This window comes from Eutrema salsugineum, unplaced genomic scaffold (assembly GCF_000478725.1).
Source record: "Eutrema salsugineum unplaced genomic scaffold, Eutsalg1_0 scaffold_4, whole genome shotgun sequence".
In the NCBI taxonomy this organism is placed as follows: domain Eukaryota; kingdom Viridiplantae; phylum Streptophyta; class Magnoliopsida; order Brassicales; family Brassicaceae; genus Eutrema; species Eutrema salsugineum.
The window spans coordinates 8,870,852-8,887,002 of NW_006256686.1; the positions used below are offsets into that span (position 1 = coordinate 8,870,852).

At 35.6% G+C, this 16,151-nt stretch overlaps 1 pseudogene; it reads left to right on the top strand.

Annotated features, from left to right (window-relative positions):
• The first annotated feature begins 13,661 nt into the window (after positions 1-13,661).
• Positions 13,662-16,151, top strand: part of LOC18014006 — an 8,207-nt pseudogene continuing 5,717 nt past the window's right edge.

Sequence of the window (16,151 nt, forward strand, 5' to 3'; positions counted from 1 at the left end):
AGAGGGAAGGCACGATTTATTTAGGTGGGTCAACCAATGAAGAAAAGAAAAGTAATCTGCCAATAATAATCGGTGTTGTAATCGCCGTAGCGTTTGTTCTTATTATCGCATATGTGTTCATTGCTATTTTCTTGGCAAATCGTCGCAGAGCTAGGCTGCAAGTGTTGGCATTGCCTACGTCCACAGGTATATACATTGAGCCTCTTTATGTGTTTTGTGTAATTTATGTATATAGTGATTATATTTGATTCATTTAATCTAAAGATATATGAAACTAATTTGGTCTTGACTAATCTCTATGTAATCTAAAGATGTGACATTTTATATGTTTAACGACAGTGACTAATTTGGGGACCGGAGCATCCCCTCTATACGGACAACAGATGGGCAACGATTCAAAAAAGCCTACAAATGATGCGGACATAGGAGAAATCGGCGACATAATTGGAGTGAACCAATCATATGTAGCGCAGTGACACTGAACATCATGTGAAATATATGTTTTGCTTTCCATTATATGTGTTTCCAATTATTTTTTTTCGGTTTCAATTTGCAAATTTTTTCATTCTTCTAGTCGTCAATCTTGTTGTCGATTAATTATTTCGGTTAAGACTTGAGAGATAAACAATATTTTTACTTTTATCTATAAAAAAATTCATTGGTCAAATGGCCATTGGTTTTTGATATTGTGTTGGACGCATCTAGCTTTTCGTTAGAGCATGGATTTCAGTTTAGATCGGATCGTCAACTAACCGATCAAATTACATTTAATAACTGCCGAGCAATTCGTTATTTGTCGAACTTCTTATCTATTATTATTACCCCTATGCATAAGTGCATAACCGTTACAACATGAACGTGCAGCCGTTTACTTTAACGTCTATGTGCCATATAAGAATACAAACGCCGTTGACTTTAATATGTCCACTCTATGCTAAGTGAACCCAAATAAGTTGGATCCCAACAAAAGTGACCGCCTTCTACATGACTACATGTCTTAAGTAATGGCTCAAAATTGTAAAACAAGGTCAGTGATGTTGAAATATAGTTAATTAACATAATATTTAATCACGGCGAACCGAAAAAAACGATATGTAGACAGTAGACGTTAATATAAATCAAAATATACCAGAGTTTACTAGGCTTCTATTAGTTCTATATATTATATATATCATTACCGTGTTGAAAATATACTATTGAGAAATACCTTAAAAATGAAAAAAAAAATAGTATTCATCCCAAACCTAACACATTAAGATTAAATTATTGTGCGAAAATATTTGTTTACCCAAAATAATTTACAAATAAAATTAAAATATTAGTCAACTAGGTAGGAATACAAGAATGAAAACATAATTAGGAAAATAATTGTGATGTGACATTATGACTAATTCTCTGTAACTGTCAGCAAATATTTTTATGTTTCTACCCTTGATTTAGTGTCTTGAGAAACACACGTTATAACTTGTTGTTGTGTTATCTATATATTTAATTAATTATCATGGTATAACTTATTGTAACTTATTTCTTTTAGATATATCGCTAACTTTATATATAACAAAAGTGTTATATCGTACGCTTAAAAAAATTTGCAATGCTTAAAACAATCTCTATATTATTATTTAAGTAGACATTTAAAAAAATAATCTTTATTTTATAAAATATTACATGATATGTCATTACAAATGAAAAAGAATAATTAAAATAAGAAATAATATAATTGTCTTTCAAATCTATTGAAAAAAATATGGAAAGTTTTTGTTTCTCATTTAATAGAGTATATTTATTATTTGATTTTTGTACTAAAAAATATGATAGTTTTTTATATTTTTTGTTTCAAATGATATCATAAATTTTATTTAATTAAAAAAACGTGGAAATAAAAACAATTTCACAATTAAATAATATAAAATTAAGAGTAAAAGTTATGATATTAAAAAATGGTGAATATTTTTACTATAATTTGTTATATTTAATTGATTATTTACAACAAAAAAAATTTAGTTATTTTTACAAAACATTTGACATGAAAAATTTGATTTTTAATTAAAAAAAAGTTTGTGGTCAAGTGAAAGTTATTAAATGGTGCATATTATAATTAGTTTTATATTTTAATCCAGTACAAACATGTTAAGTAAACGGATTAGTTTTGATATGAACGGATCATGATTCTAATTTTTTAATATCCACCAAAAAAATATTCGCAAATCAAAATTTTTTTTTTTAAATGGTATATTTAATCTACTAAATATTATAATTTTTTTTAAAACTAAATATAGTTTATTGTATTTTAAGTAATTTTATATAAAACCTAAATTTATATTAATATTTAAGTAATCTTTATTTTGTAAATATTACATGATATGCTATTACAAATAAAAATAATAATTAAAATAAAAAAAGATATAGTTGTCTTTCAAATCTATTGAAAAAATATGAAAAGTTTTTGTTTCTCATTTAATAGAGAATATTTATTATTTAATTTTTGTATTCAAAAATACTGTAGTTTTTTATATTTTTGTTTCAAATGATATTATAAAATAAATTTAATTAAAAAATGTGAAAATAAAAAACTTTCACAATTAAATAATATAAAAATCAAGAGTAAAAGTTATGATATTAAAAAATGGTGAATATTTTTACTATAATTTGTTATATTTAATTGATTATTTACAACAAAAAAATTTTAGTTATTTTTACAAAACATTTGACATGAAAATTTTGATTTTTAATTAAAAAAAGTTTGTGGTGAAGTGAAAGTTATTAAATGGTGAATATTATAATTAGTTTTATATTTTAATCTAGTACAAACATGTTAAGTAAATAGGTTAAACTGATCATGTTTCTAATTTTTTAAATATCCACCAAAAAAATCTCGCAATTCAAAATATTATTTTTGAAAAAATGTGGTATATTTAATCTACTAAATATTATAAATTTTCTTTTAAAACTAAATATAGCTTATTATATTTTAATTAATTTTATATCAAACCTAATTTTAAAAAATATTATATTTATTTACATATATAGTTAAAAAAGATAAAACTGATTTTTTATAATTTGTGGACAGATTATAAAACTCAGTTATTAAGCAGTGTAAATTATATTTGATGATTATAATATTATATATTTTTGTATATTAATGTTAATAATATATTAGTCTAATCCCAATGGATTAAATAAACAACTTATTTTGCTTCACCCGCTTATAAAATAACTTCATATCCGGATTAGTTCAAATTTTTTAGAATTCAAATCAAAAAAAAAATGACTCTACATACAGATCAACTCATTTTATAAAATTCACAAAATAACTATTTTTGTAAAATAACTGTTTTTGAAAAATAATTGTTTTTACCAAATAATTTTTTTTTGCAAAATTATTTAACGTAATTAAATTTCAAAAAATTACCCCGCGCTACAGCGCAAGTTAATCCCTAGTTCTATAATAAAACCATAACATTATCGTGTTCAATTATATCTAACAAGTTAAGTTACCATATATAATAATTAATAACTTGAGAATGACTCGCGGCAGCGTTGTAAGGCTGCTTAGAGTCTTTGCCAACTAGCCGCACCGGAAAAAAAAAGCTTACAATACTTTCGTTTAACTTGTATCTAAATATAATGTTGGTTTTGGAGACTTATATTAGCCCATTGATAAATATCACCGGGGTATGGAATAAGCTACATATATTGATTGTTATGTCAAAGCTAGGGAAATGGCTGGAAAGCTCCGATGGATGGAAAACTGATCTCGTATGTCACCGTCGTAATAACAATTTGTAATTTATTTTCTTTTTAAGTGTAGAAAGTATGGAAAAACCATAACAATCATTGAGATGTTAAAAGAATTACAAAAAAACCTAATATTTACCCACCCGACCCGACGGAAAGGGGATTTTACTCAGGTTGAGTCGGATTTATTCATTTTTCAGAGAAGTAAAAACCTAAAATTCATTTCTGCAAAATCGAGTGTAATCAACCGTTTAAATCTGTTGTGAGAATCGAAGTTCTCGCCGGAATCGAAGTTGTCGCCGGAATCGCAAAGTCTGTGGTCGCTCTCCGTAATGGCGAAGGTAAAGAAAGGGAAACATGGAGTTGTTTACGATTCGATCAAAACCTCCACCACAGAAAACCTTCCCGAAGCAACCGTTGTCGAGAACAAAGGCATTCCTCCCCCCAAAAGTGCTCATCACCGACGCTAGGGGTAGTGTAATGGGTGTGGAAGCAGTCAAGGCAGGGCGAGAAGGAGATGAAGAAGAAGTATTGGAGGAAAATGGATAGTCAGTTTCCGAGGGGGCCGGTTCCAAGGAAGCAGACAGGGAAGGAGATGAAGAAGGAGAGGGAAAAGAAGAGGAAGAAACGAAAGAAGCCAAGGATGAAGAAGATGAAATACAAGAGGAGGAAGCAGATGATGAAGATGAGGAAGCCGACGATGAAGGAGATGAGGAGGAGGCAGAGGAAAAAGAAGAGGAGGATGCAGATGATGAAGAAGAGGAGGAAGCAGAGAAAAATGAAGAAGAGGAAGCAGATGATGAAGGACAGGAAGCAGATGATGAAGGACAGGAAGCGAAAGCTGAGGTAGCAACAGAGGAGGAATGTGAGGACATAAACGATGGGGAAGAAGATGAGCAGGTATGTACTGTATTCATGTACTGCTTGATGTGAATTGGCCGCAGGTTAGGAGTTAGTAGAGGAGAAATCCGGTTTTGTTTGATTGATCGTGTAATTATGTAGGACAACTGGAACAACAGGTACAGCTAAGTATGATAAGTTTGTGTTTCATGGTTGAATTTTGGAAAACTGTGTCAACTAATGGAAAATGTAATTGAATTTTAGGATTCCGAGGGTGATAGCTAGCCGATGCAACCTGAGAAGCTTTTCTTTAAGCCAATCGAGTTTGGCAAAGCTTGCAAGATAGTTACTAGATGTTCTGTAAAGAGTGTTGTCCAGAAGATAGAGGCATTGCCAGAAGAGACGAAATGGTTCAAAGCACACCCTCAATTCAGGCACATATTTCACATGCCCAAGGAGCCGAATCACATGAGTCAAGGTCTGTGGATGCTCCTTCTCCATACTGCTAAAACCGGGAAGGAAAGTGAGTGCTGGTTTGTTGTAAACGGTGTTCTCATCCGTTACTCGTTGAGAGAGCATGCGCTCTTCTGTGGCTTAGACTGTCATGAGTACCCTACAAAGTATAAGGAATTGGGGGGGGGGGGGGTTGGAGCTTTGTTGAGAGACAGTTTGGAAGGAAGAAGGCAATAACAGTGAAGGATGTAGAAGAGAGGCTTGAGGCAATGGAGAGCTCTGAAGATAAGAAAAAGATGGCAGTACTCTTTTTCTTATGCAAAGTTGTTAAAGCCAACTCTAAGGCTAATGGTAACATAGAGCCCTTCTTGCTTCGAGTGGTGAATGATCTGAGGCTGTGTAAGAAATTTCCCTGGGGACGCTACACGTTTGATAATTGCATGAAGGAGATACATCGTGTGATGAGTAAGCTCAGAGGAAGCGTGAAAGCCAGAGGACATCATGCAGCTTTGCTGGTTTCATTGTTCCTCTAGAGGTATGTATTATTAATGAGTTTTCAAGTATTGGTATTGTGATATTGATTTTTTGATATTGTAATTTTCTATGTAGATTATGGCGTTTGAATGTATTCCTGAGCTTCGACGGAGATGCCAAGAAATTGTGCTTGCAAATGGAGACTGTCCACGCATGTGCAAGGGGAAGTTTTCTGAGATATGCATGAGAGGATTTCCTTTGGAGGACATCAACGAGACGATAAGCAATAGTAGCGAGGTAAATGTTAGTAGTATCCTTTGATGAGCAATATTATAAGATTGACCTAGGTTGGAAGTAGTAAGTAGGTTTGGTTATTTATGACAGGATTTTATAAGCATATTGGAACCTGACTCTGAGGAAGAAGTGCTTATAAATCGCATATTGGAACGTGGATATGACGAAAGGATAGGGTTTGTTGATCCGTTTGTTGAGTATTGGACTGATTACCTCACCGTAAAGAAGAAGAAAATATGTTGGAAACAATTGTATGACTTGGAGGTTGGTTGTCGAGGTCAGAAACCGGAACATAAACCCAAGCCTGAACCGGATAAGGGTACAGCAGTAGTGAATTTGGAAAAGAGGTTAGAGGTTATGGAGGAGAGACTGAAAGTTGTTGAGAAATATTTGAAAGAAAAGATGGAGTTCACTGGAACAGAAGTGAGGGCACCACCATCAGCAGTAGAAGTTCCTACACCCACACGAGTTCCTACACCTCCACCAGAATCAGCAGTAGTCCTTACAACACCAGCAGCCCTCTCGCCCAGACAAGAATCCACAACAACAGCAGTCTTCTCACCCAGACAAGACTCCACAGAACCAGCAGCCATCTCACTAATACAAGTGTCCACAGCCCCGTCCTCACCACCACCAGAAAGAGTCAAGAGGCAAGGTGCACCATCACAGTGGAAGAAACCTTCGTTTACAGAAGCAAAAAAGACGGAAAAAGGTGGGAATGAAAAGGTTTCCATGGAAGAAGAGAAAAAAAGCAGAAGAGAAGAACCAGGTCGAAACAGGAGCTTCGAATCAAACTAGGAATAAAGAGAAGAAGGCTGCCGGGGAAGAAGTGAAGAACAAGGTGTAGACAAGGGCCTCGAAAAGACCTAAGGTTTAGGTTGTTTGGAACTTTTTAATGTATGGTTGGTACTTGTTTGAAACTTGTTTGATACTTGTTAGTGGTTGGTACTTGTTTTTTTTAAAGTCCAAATATTTTTTTGTAGTTGGAAGTTGTCTCAAAGTTTTGTTTTTTGTGGATCTTGTTTGGAGCTTTCGTGAAAGTCTTGTTGTTGTGCAAAATTGCATGAATGGTTTAGGTTTGAAGTTACAACAACCGTATTTTTTTTTTTTTGGATTGTAACTTCTGGGACAAGATGGTTCAACTAAGACGAATTGTTTACTACATAACAAATCAGGGACAATTAGGTCAACTAATACGAAATGACCTACATTAAAAATATGGGACAACAAGGTTCAACTAATAAAAAATACATGAGAAATTCATTAGACAATTGGGACAACAAGGATCAACTAGGAAGCTTGGTCAACCTTCCATCTTCTTCTCCAGTGCCGCCTCAAGAGCTTCGACCTTCGCCTCTAGCTTGTTTATCTTTGAGCACATGGCTTCAAACACAGACTTCATATCTTCTTGAGTTTCCTTTGCCATCTTAATCTACTCTTCGATCGCGACATCCCACCACTTTTTAAATCCACAACTTGGAACCTGGAACACACCAAATGCAGATGAAGCTTAAGATGGTGCAAAAAAGATAGAACATCACAAAAGAGACGAAGATTTAAACATATCTTACTTCCAGGAAGTTTTTGGGTCCACATCAACCGTAAAAGCATCCATAGTATCTCTGGCCCCTGTCTAGCACAGAGTTGTCGATTAGGCCCGGCCAAGGAGCAATACGGGAGGGACCGCAGTAGCAGAACTCCAGAATTCCCATTTGCTTAGGGCATTCGACAATGGTTCTGACTCCATTAAATTCGGGACCCCATCTTGTACCTTTGCCGTAATCCTTCTTTGGGAATGGTAACCCCTTGTCCATTCCTGCAATCGAAAAAAACAAACTAACAATCGATACACTCAAGCCAATTCCCCTGAACCCTATTTCGCCTTTTTCTCTATCTTTCTTGATAAAAGAATTTCTGAGAACTGAGATAACAATGAGTTTTAATAATAGAAATTGGGGGGAAGGGAAACTTGAAATTTGGATATTTGGAGGGAAATTGAAATAATTTTGGAAATGGGCTTGGATGGAACTTGAAATATTTTTGAATTAACCTTAAAGACGTCGTCGACTTCGAAGCCCAATAATCGAGGCACGTGACAAAAAAAAACGTGCGCCGTCATTTTAGTACGTAATTGTCCGTAATTGTCCCAGTGATAACATTTTCTTAATAGGTGTACTTTGGTGATTTATGAAGTTTTTAGATTGTCCTTTTATATAAATAATCACATTTTAGTTGTCCAGATGAATTATTAGTTTAAATTGTCATCCTAAGGGTTTTCAAGGTAAATTCTCAATAAAATCATGTATTTGTTATATTTATATGTGCCTAAGGTCCATCTTGTGGATAATTTATACATATAAATATTTTTTTTTATGGATTTAGTAATAATTATTGTCACTACTAATAGTAGAACCTTAAGAATCCAGTTGTACCAAATGGATCCGCTTTGCAAAACTGGCACGCAACAAAGTGACTAACAAACAAAACACACATAAATACAAAAGCGTCAACAGAAATAGAAGAAATACAAATAGTTGTCCATAGTCGAAATACAAGTACAAATAGTTGTCCATAGTCGATCAGGTTGTCCAAATAAAAACAAGAAGAAATACAAATAGGTGTTTATAGTCGAAATACAAGTACAAATAGTTGTCCATAGTCGACCCGGTTGTCCAAATAAAAACATACTCAGAACCTAAGTTTTCCCGCTTTCTGACTGCTGAGAACTTCGGAAACAAGCCTCCAAGTCCAAGTGAGGGTCTGCCTTGTTCTTTGTCCTCCGGCGACGTTCTCCAGGCTTTGGTACACGCTTTTCTTTATTTCTACCTGGTTTTTTCTTCACATCTGGTGGTAAGACGACCAACTCTTTGATGTTGTCAGGAATAATCCACCCAATATGATGAGGAACAGGATAAATTGTTCGATGGTATGCCAATGCCCACGTCTCAATCAAGTAATACTTTGAGCACAAGTCATACACTTCGATATTCGCTGATCTATCTTTGGTGCTCATCAGTTTCTTCGCTGCGGCTATTGCATGTTCACACGGAAACTTGTCTATATCAAACCGCCTGCAGTAAAAGCTTTTCGCTTTCAAGTTCACCACGTAAGTTTTTCCGTCCAGTCCATTAACGCTGTATTCAAGCTCGTAGCTGTTTAGTTCCGTCACCACTAAAAGAGACGCGATTGCACATCGAGTGTGGATTTCATTCTCCACAACAGGCACCACTCTCTTATTGTAAAAAGGACCACTAGATTCCTTCCTATATCTATTAAAACATTCAGATATTTTGGCTATAATCGCATCGATCATATGCAATAAGGCGTACTTCCTCGCAGTCACTAAACAACTATTCATAGACTCTCCGGTGTTACTAGTCTCTATGTTGTACTTATCCCCCGCAAAGCAGCACCTAGCCCATTCTTCCAGCGTCACACTCTTATCAAGGTACTCAGCGGCTTTAGGAAACCTAACTCTAAAATCACCATACTCTCTAATGAAATCAGATTGAGTATAGATATGCGCGCAATCCCTGAATTTCGCAGCAACGAAGTCTTTATTGATATTACTAACTTTATCTCTCACATTTTGCGAAATATGTCAAATACAATATCCATGATGAGTGCTTGGATACACCTCGGAGACTGCGTTGATGATGCTTGCATGTCTATCACTCATAAACACTAATTCATGATCATCTGGAATCATGGTTTTTAACTTCTCGAGAAACCACCCCCAGCTACAATTATTCTCGCCATCAGTCACACCAAACGCAACCGGGTAATTTTGCCAATTAGGGTCTTGAGCTGTGGCAAATACTAGCATACCACTATAGGAACCCGAGAGAAAAGTTGCGTCCACTACTAACACTTTCCTCATTGCTATAAAACCTTCAACGCAAGTGCCTAAAGAAATGAATAAGTATTTGAACTTCTTCTCTGTAGTCAATTCCACGCTTGTTACCGTTCCGACATTTACCTTCTCCAACATGTGCAAATAAGGATACAACATACCATAACTTTCTTCTGGACTGCCTTGTACATAATTAATTGCGAGTTTCATGCCTCTCAAGGCAGTGGAATAGGATACATTCATACCAATATGCCCTTGAACAACGTTGATGATACTTTTAGCAACTGGGGTATCGAGCCGACCTGGATAGACATCATGCAGAACCGATGCTACCATTTCTGGCGTACCTTTCAATTTATTGCTGCTTGTAGTCTGAGAAGCACGGGAACATTTGTGCATCTTTCTATACACCCTAACACTGAAACGGCTTGAATCCTTAACACTCGCAGCTCGAAGATACCACTTACAACCTTGTTTCTTCTGACGACATTCTAGCATAAGTCTGTTTTTATCCGACTTGATAGTATTGAACAAAAAACAGTATTTATGCGCAGCTCTCTCAATCAAATGTTGCACTGTCGCCTTAAAACTAAACTCTTGACCAACTACAAGATCCGCACCATCTTCCCATTCAGCAACTAACTGACTTTCTTTAGCAGCACATGGTGGTTCATAATAGTGAGGCTCCTCCATACAATCACCTCCTAATATGTTATCATTCAATGCCAAAATTTCATCACTATCGTTACCATCACCCCCAGATTCTTTATGCATACCTTCATCAACATCATCCTCCATCGGCTCTTTAATAATTGGCTCATTGTGTTGCTTTGCTGTTCCCTCTGCTCTGTAGATAGTTAGGATCCCCACATCACCACTGACATTTGAACCAAGCTCTCCTTTGTTCAAACCAACTGAGCTACCTTGATCAGCTCTAGACAGTTGCGGAGACAGTTGCGGCTCCATTTGAGTTAGTTCCATAACTTTCATTATTTCCTCGTGCAAAGCTGATCTAAATTCCTTTTCGTCCACTGTTGTTAGATATACATAAACATCCTCATCATCATAAATATATGACTGGCTCTGAGGGTTAAATACCAATGGAATGTAGCTCGATTTCAGTTGCGGTGTTCTTTCATCTATTGTCATCTTCCTGCATATCGTCTCTACTAAAACCGAGTAAGTAATCTCCTCCAATAGCACAATATTTCAAAGATATTGCAAAGGTGGAACTTCCTCCAATCCATTTGAACACCTCTCCGACTTCTGTATACTTTTCTCCATAATCAATGTGTATGTTTACGGACGGACTCATTCTGCCCCACCCTTCTTGTATATAGGAAACCAAAATACGCTTAATTTGTCACAGTTGTACCATTAAGTATCAGTTGTTCTATAACTCATATTTGTACCTTTGTGTACTAGTTGTTCTATACCTCACATTGTACCATTGTGTACCAGTCGTCCTCAATTTCTTAGTTGTACTAATTTGTACCAATTATCCTAAATCTGCAGATTTTGCCCCATCTCGATACTCATGGCGACGTCTAATCTAGCTCAATGGGGACCTCTATTCACCAATCAATCTACCTAATTGACCCAATGTACATACCACAACATGCAATGTTGCCAAGGAAAGATATACCATACCTAATCAGAGAAAGAAAATGAGCTAATTGGGGAAGAGAGAAGGGAGGACTGCCGCCGACGGCCAGCTGAGAGTTCTGCGCTTTCAAATGCAGCGTGTGACCGGCGGAGAAGAACAACAACCGCGAACGATAAAAAGAAGAGGATCAAATCTTCGTTTTCCAGCAACAAAATCGATTTTTGAAATCGCGTTTTCTTTACCGGCGATCAGCAATATATTTGCGTTTCCAAAATAAATTATACAAAATCGATTTTAACAAAATACACAGAAAGTGGATCCTCTCATTAAAGTTAGATTAGTATTTTTCCCAACTTAGTGGCATGCCGATAAAAAGGTAGCAGGCTAGAACGACTGCTACACAAATAATGGCATGCGAGCAGGCCCGGCCTTGAGGGCAGGCGAGAGAGGCGACCGCCGCGGGCATCCATTCTAAAGGGGCATATTTTTGCGACATTCATTATAAAATGGCATATTTTTTGTTAAAAACAAATTATTAGGGATCAAACTCTAATTTATTTCGAGTCCAGGTTTGAACAGTTCCAAAAGTATAACCAAACTTTTAGGTTTTTGTTTGATATAAAAAAACTAATATCGGCCATCAATGATAGTTTTTCGAAATTGAAGCTGATAAGGAATTATTTGCGCGCTACTATGTTACAAGAGCGATTGAATGATGTTGAGAATCAAACACGAAGAAAACAATAAACAATAGAGAAAAATCGTAAAATGAGGCAAACGCCCGTTTAGAGTTTTCTTATTAATTGTGTGAATGAATAATTACAAACCTTAAATCTTGTATTTATAGCCCCAAAAACCCGACTCCTTAACCCACTAGATAAAGGAAAACCTAAATCTAGCCCAATAAAGAAACCGTACCGTTCGCCCCCCACACCCTAAGTAAATCTGCGTCCATCCATAGCTTTGTTATCAATTGAGACAACTATGGTTGAAAAACTCGATTACGACAGTTTAATGAACGATTTTACACAGAAAAAAAAACAAAAAGATCTATATTTCAGCAATAAACTATATGTTTTATTGGATTTTTTTTCTTACAAACCATTTATAGAGTTTTATTGTTTTATGAAGTTTTTATTTTATATTTTATTATTTTAATTTTTTTAAAAAAATATAAAAGGACATATTTTTAAAAGTTAGATGCGGGCATCCAAATTGATCGGTCCGGCACTGCGAGACATTTCCCCGTCAAAGCTGCATCGTCATCGTTAGGAGAAAGCTTAACACAGTACCAACTACGTCCACGTGTATATATATTTAACTTTACTTAATCGTTACATATATTACGAAATTGTTTATCTGAATATAGAATTTAAGTAATATTGAGTTTTGATCTCTAGCTCGTATATATGTTTCGATGGGCAGAATTGAATGACTCCTCTAGTAGGACAGCAGTTTGCTAGTGATACGAATGATTCGTATGTTGTTCAAGATGATCATCACTGAGATGGATCTGAGACTTCTTAGTTGTAGTTGAACTTGATCCATTTGCTATTCTACATGTCCTTTCTTCATTTATGATTTAAAAAAAAAATTAAAGAGGGTATTTTGTTTATTTTGTAGACGACCAACAATTGTCATAAAGGTGATTGAAAGCGGATACAAGAACTGATGCCAAATCTACAACGTTATCCACAATAATTTTTAGAAAGAGGTGTAAAAAGTGTCTGAATTCGAATTGGCCGATGTAAGAAAAAAAAAAGAACCACTCGCAAGCCGGCAAGCGTAATTTGTTATCATGGTTTCCAATCCGAGAATACTATAATTTTGACGATGCTTTGCTTGATAAGTCATAACCTTCTTTTTTATTTCCGCTTTATAACTCTAACAAATCAGACGTAGTCCAGAGGATCTTAAGCCCGAATGATTGACCGGTCTATGCTAATGCTACATATATAGTTGAGTGAATTCGCGGCGAGGTGGAGGTTTTTGTAAATTTTTATTCTGGTTCATGAACTTGGTATCAGTAATATCAAAGCATACACATTTTTGCAAGAAAGACCCAAACGGTGTATTTTCATTTGTAAGAACTTTTATATCATATATTGGTTAGTTGTGGAGACGGCGAACGTACATTTGAATAATCAATAATACAAGTACTGCCTAGAAAGACCAAAAAAGAAATATGGGGGAAAAAAGTCAAAAGACTCAAAAACTCTAGAGACATGTTCTCATGTTCGATACCAACTTGTTTTAAAAATACTAATAGACAACTCAACTCGACACATATAACAGATATATATATATATATATATATGACATATATATATATATATATGTATATATAACTATAAGTAGGTTGTGTGTATAAATTTGCCCCATTAGTTGAAATTAGCTCCCGTCATGGCTTCTGCTTTGCTTTTTCTTCTTTTCTTTCATTTCATCATAACCCTCTCTATAGCCAGTAAGTAGTTCTTTACAAACTTTCATTAATCTCTTAATTTGGTTGTCTATAAATAAATTACCTTTGATTCACACGTAATTCAAGTTCATCTTTCTTAACCCTAGCTACCATGCAGTACTGCTACCATGTTGGCTTAGTGATCAGAAGAGTCTTAAATATAGCCATAAACCTGAAATCCCTGGTCGGGATCGATCCACACGATTAACGGATTTTTTTAGTGTTTTATCTGATGTCAAAAATTTCTTTAGTAATATATATGTAATATATATGTGTCATGTGTGCGTGTATATATAGTAATATATATATATATATAAATTCTTTAGTAATATATATATATATATATATATATATATATGTGTCATGTGTGTGTGTGTGCTGGGGTATTGAAGATCTATAACGGACTTCTGAATTTTTACGAAATTCCATCTTACATAAAGCGTATAAAAGTCCCTCAATTATGTGGATCGAACTTCTTACGAAACTCGATATACGTAGCATTATTAGTTAACTCGATTAAACTAATTTTAAAGAAGATCTTTTAAAAAAAAAACATTGAATGTAATCAAACAAAGAACCTTTGTTACATCTAGTGCAATTTTTTTTTTCTTAAACCGTAGCTATCTTTATCATCATCATAATGGTTCATAGCATGCATTGATCAATTTCAGGCGTAAACATAGACTGTGGAACGTCTTTGTCAAGCGTAGACAACAACTATATAAGATGGGTCGGAGACACAGACTTCGTCACATCCGGAGTGTCGGCCACGGTTTCCTCAACAACCGTTGAGAGATCCCACACCACACTTCGGTATTTTCCAACGGGTGAATCAAATTGCTACTCCAACATTCCGGTTAAAAAAGGCGGAAAGGTCCTAGTGCGAACGATGTTTTACTATGGGAACTACGACGGGATGTCCTCATCCCAAACGTTCAGCGTAGTGTTCGAAGGTAAACACCGACGCACTGTATCGATAACCTCAGCGTTCCTACCTCACACTTTGGAGCTGATATTGCTCCAGCCAGTGGAGAGACCAGCGTTTGTTTTGTGCGTACGTCTACGTCATCAAAGCCTTTTGTATCCTCCATTGAAGTTGTCGACTTGGCCGATGGCATGTATGACGAGCTCGGTCCTGGTGAAGGTTTGTTTTACCAACAACGAGTTGCGTATGGCACAACAGAAGTTCTAAGGTAATTAACATCTATATACAACAGCGTGTATAAGTTACGTTTCATGGCCAATAAGTAGATTGATTCATATCTTCATGCATTAGTATAGACTGTTTTCTTCTAAATTTTGATGTAGAATCTGTGAAAATATTCTATATTGAAAGTTGAGAGAAATCTTGGATAATATATAAAAGATTTGGACCAATTCATTTTTTTAGTTTGGTTTTGAATTGGAAATCCTGAAATTTAACATAATATTACAGCAAGAGCAAGGTTATATGTTGCCCAATTTAAACCAAAATCAATCCGGCCAATCAAAAGAGGTCCTTTCGATCTCAATTGAAATCGGTCCGACCTGATTTATTTGACTGATCTTACTTGAAATTAATTTTATAAGGAATATTGTGGAGATTAATAGCTAGACGGCTCATGAGGCATGTGAAAGTATCTCATATTGAAACTTGAAAGTTGTGAGATATCTTGGATAATATATAAAGAATTTGGAGAAATCAACTCATAACCAATTAGTTTTAAATTGAAAGCTCATGATATTTAACAGATCCTAACAAACATAGGTTATAATTGTATTGTTTGAGGATTGTGTTCATGATTACAATGTGTTCTCTTTTTCTTTTAGATCGGATCTTTACGGTAGATTTTGGCTTCCTTCCGAGATAAACATATTGCTGACCGGAATACCATCCTCGGCTGCATCCATCGATACCTCTGGTGCATCAAACAACCCGCCTGAGGCCATCCTCCGTAACTCTTGGAGCACAGAAGGCTTAACATTAGTCGACCCCAGTCTTTCTTCTGGAGGAGTTCCGGTTTATTTGGCTATGTATTTCTCGGAGCCTCTCCAATCGAGTGTACGATCGTTCAACATAAGATTTGGCAGTACGAAAGTTAATAACGTTCCAGTTGTGCCAGTGTTTGGAAAAGCTACACAAGTTGTAGTGAGAGACGTTGTGGCCAGATCTAGCTCCCAGCTAGTGTTCCAGTCCACAGCTAGTGCGGTTTTACCCCCCATGATAAATGCATTGGAGCTTTATGTGATAAGTTCTGGTTTTAGCGAAAGCAGAAACAGAACAGGAACAGGTAGTGATGGTGGTGGTGGAGGTGATGGTGGTGGTGGGAGTGGTGATGGTAGTGGTGATGGTGGTGATGATGATGGAGGTGATGGTGGCGGTGGTGGTGATGATGGTGGCGGTGGTGGTGATGGTGGGGGTGGTGATGGTGATTGGTAATCAGATGTTACAC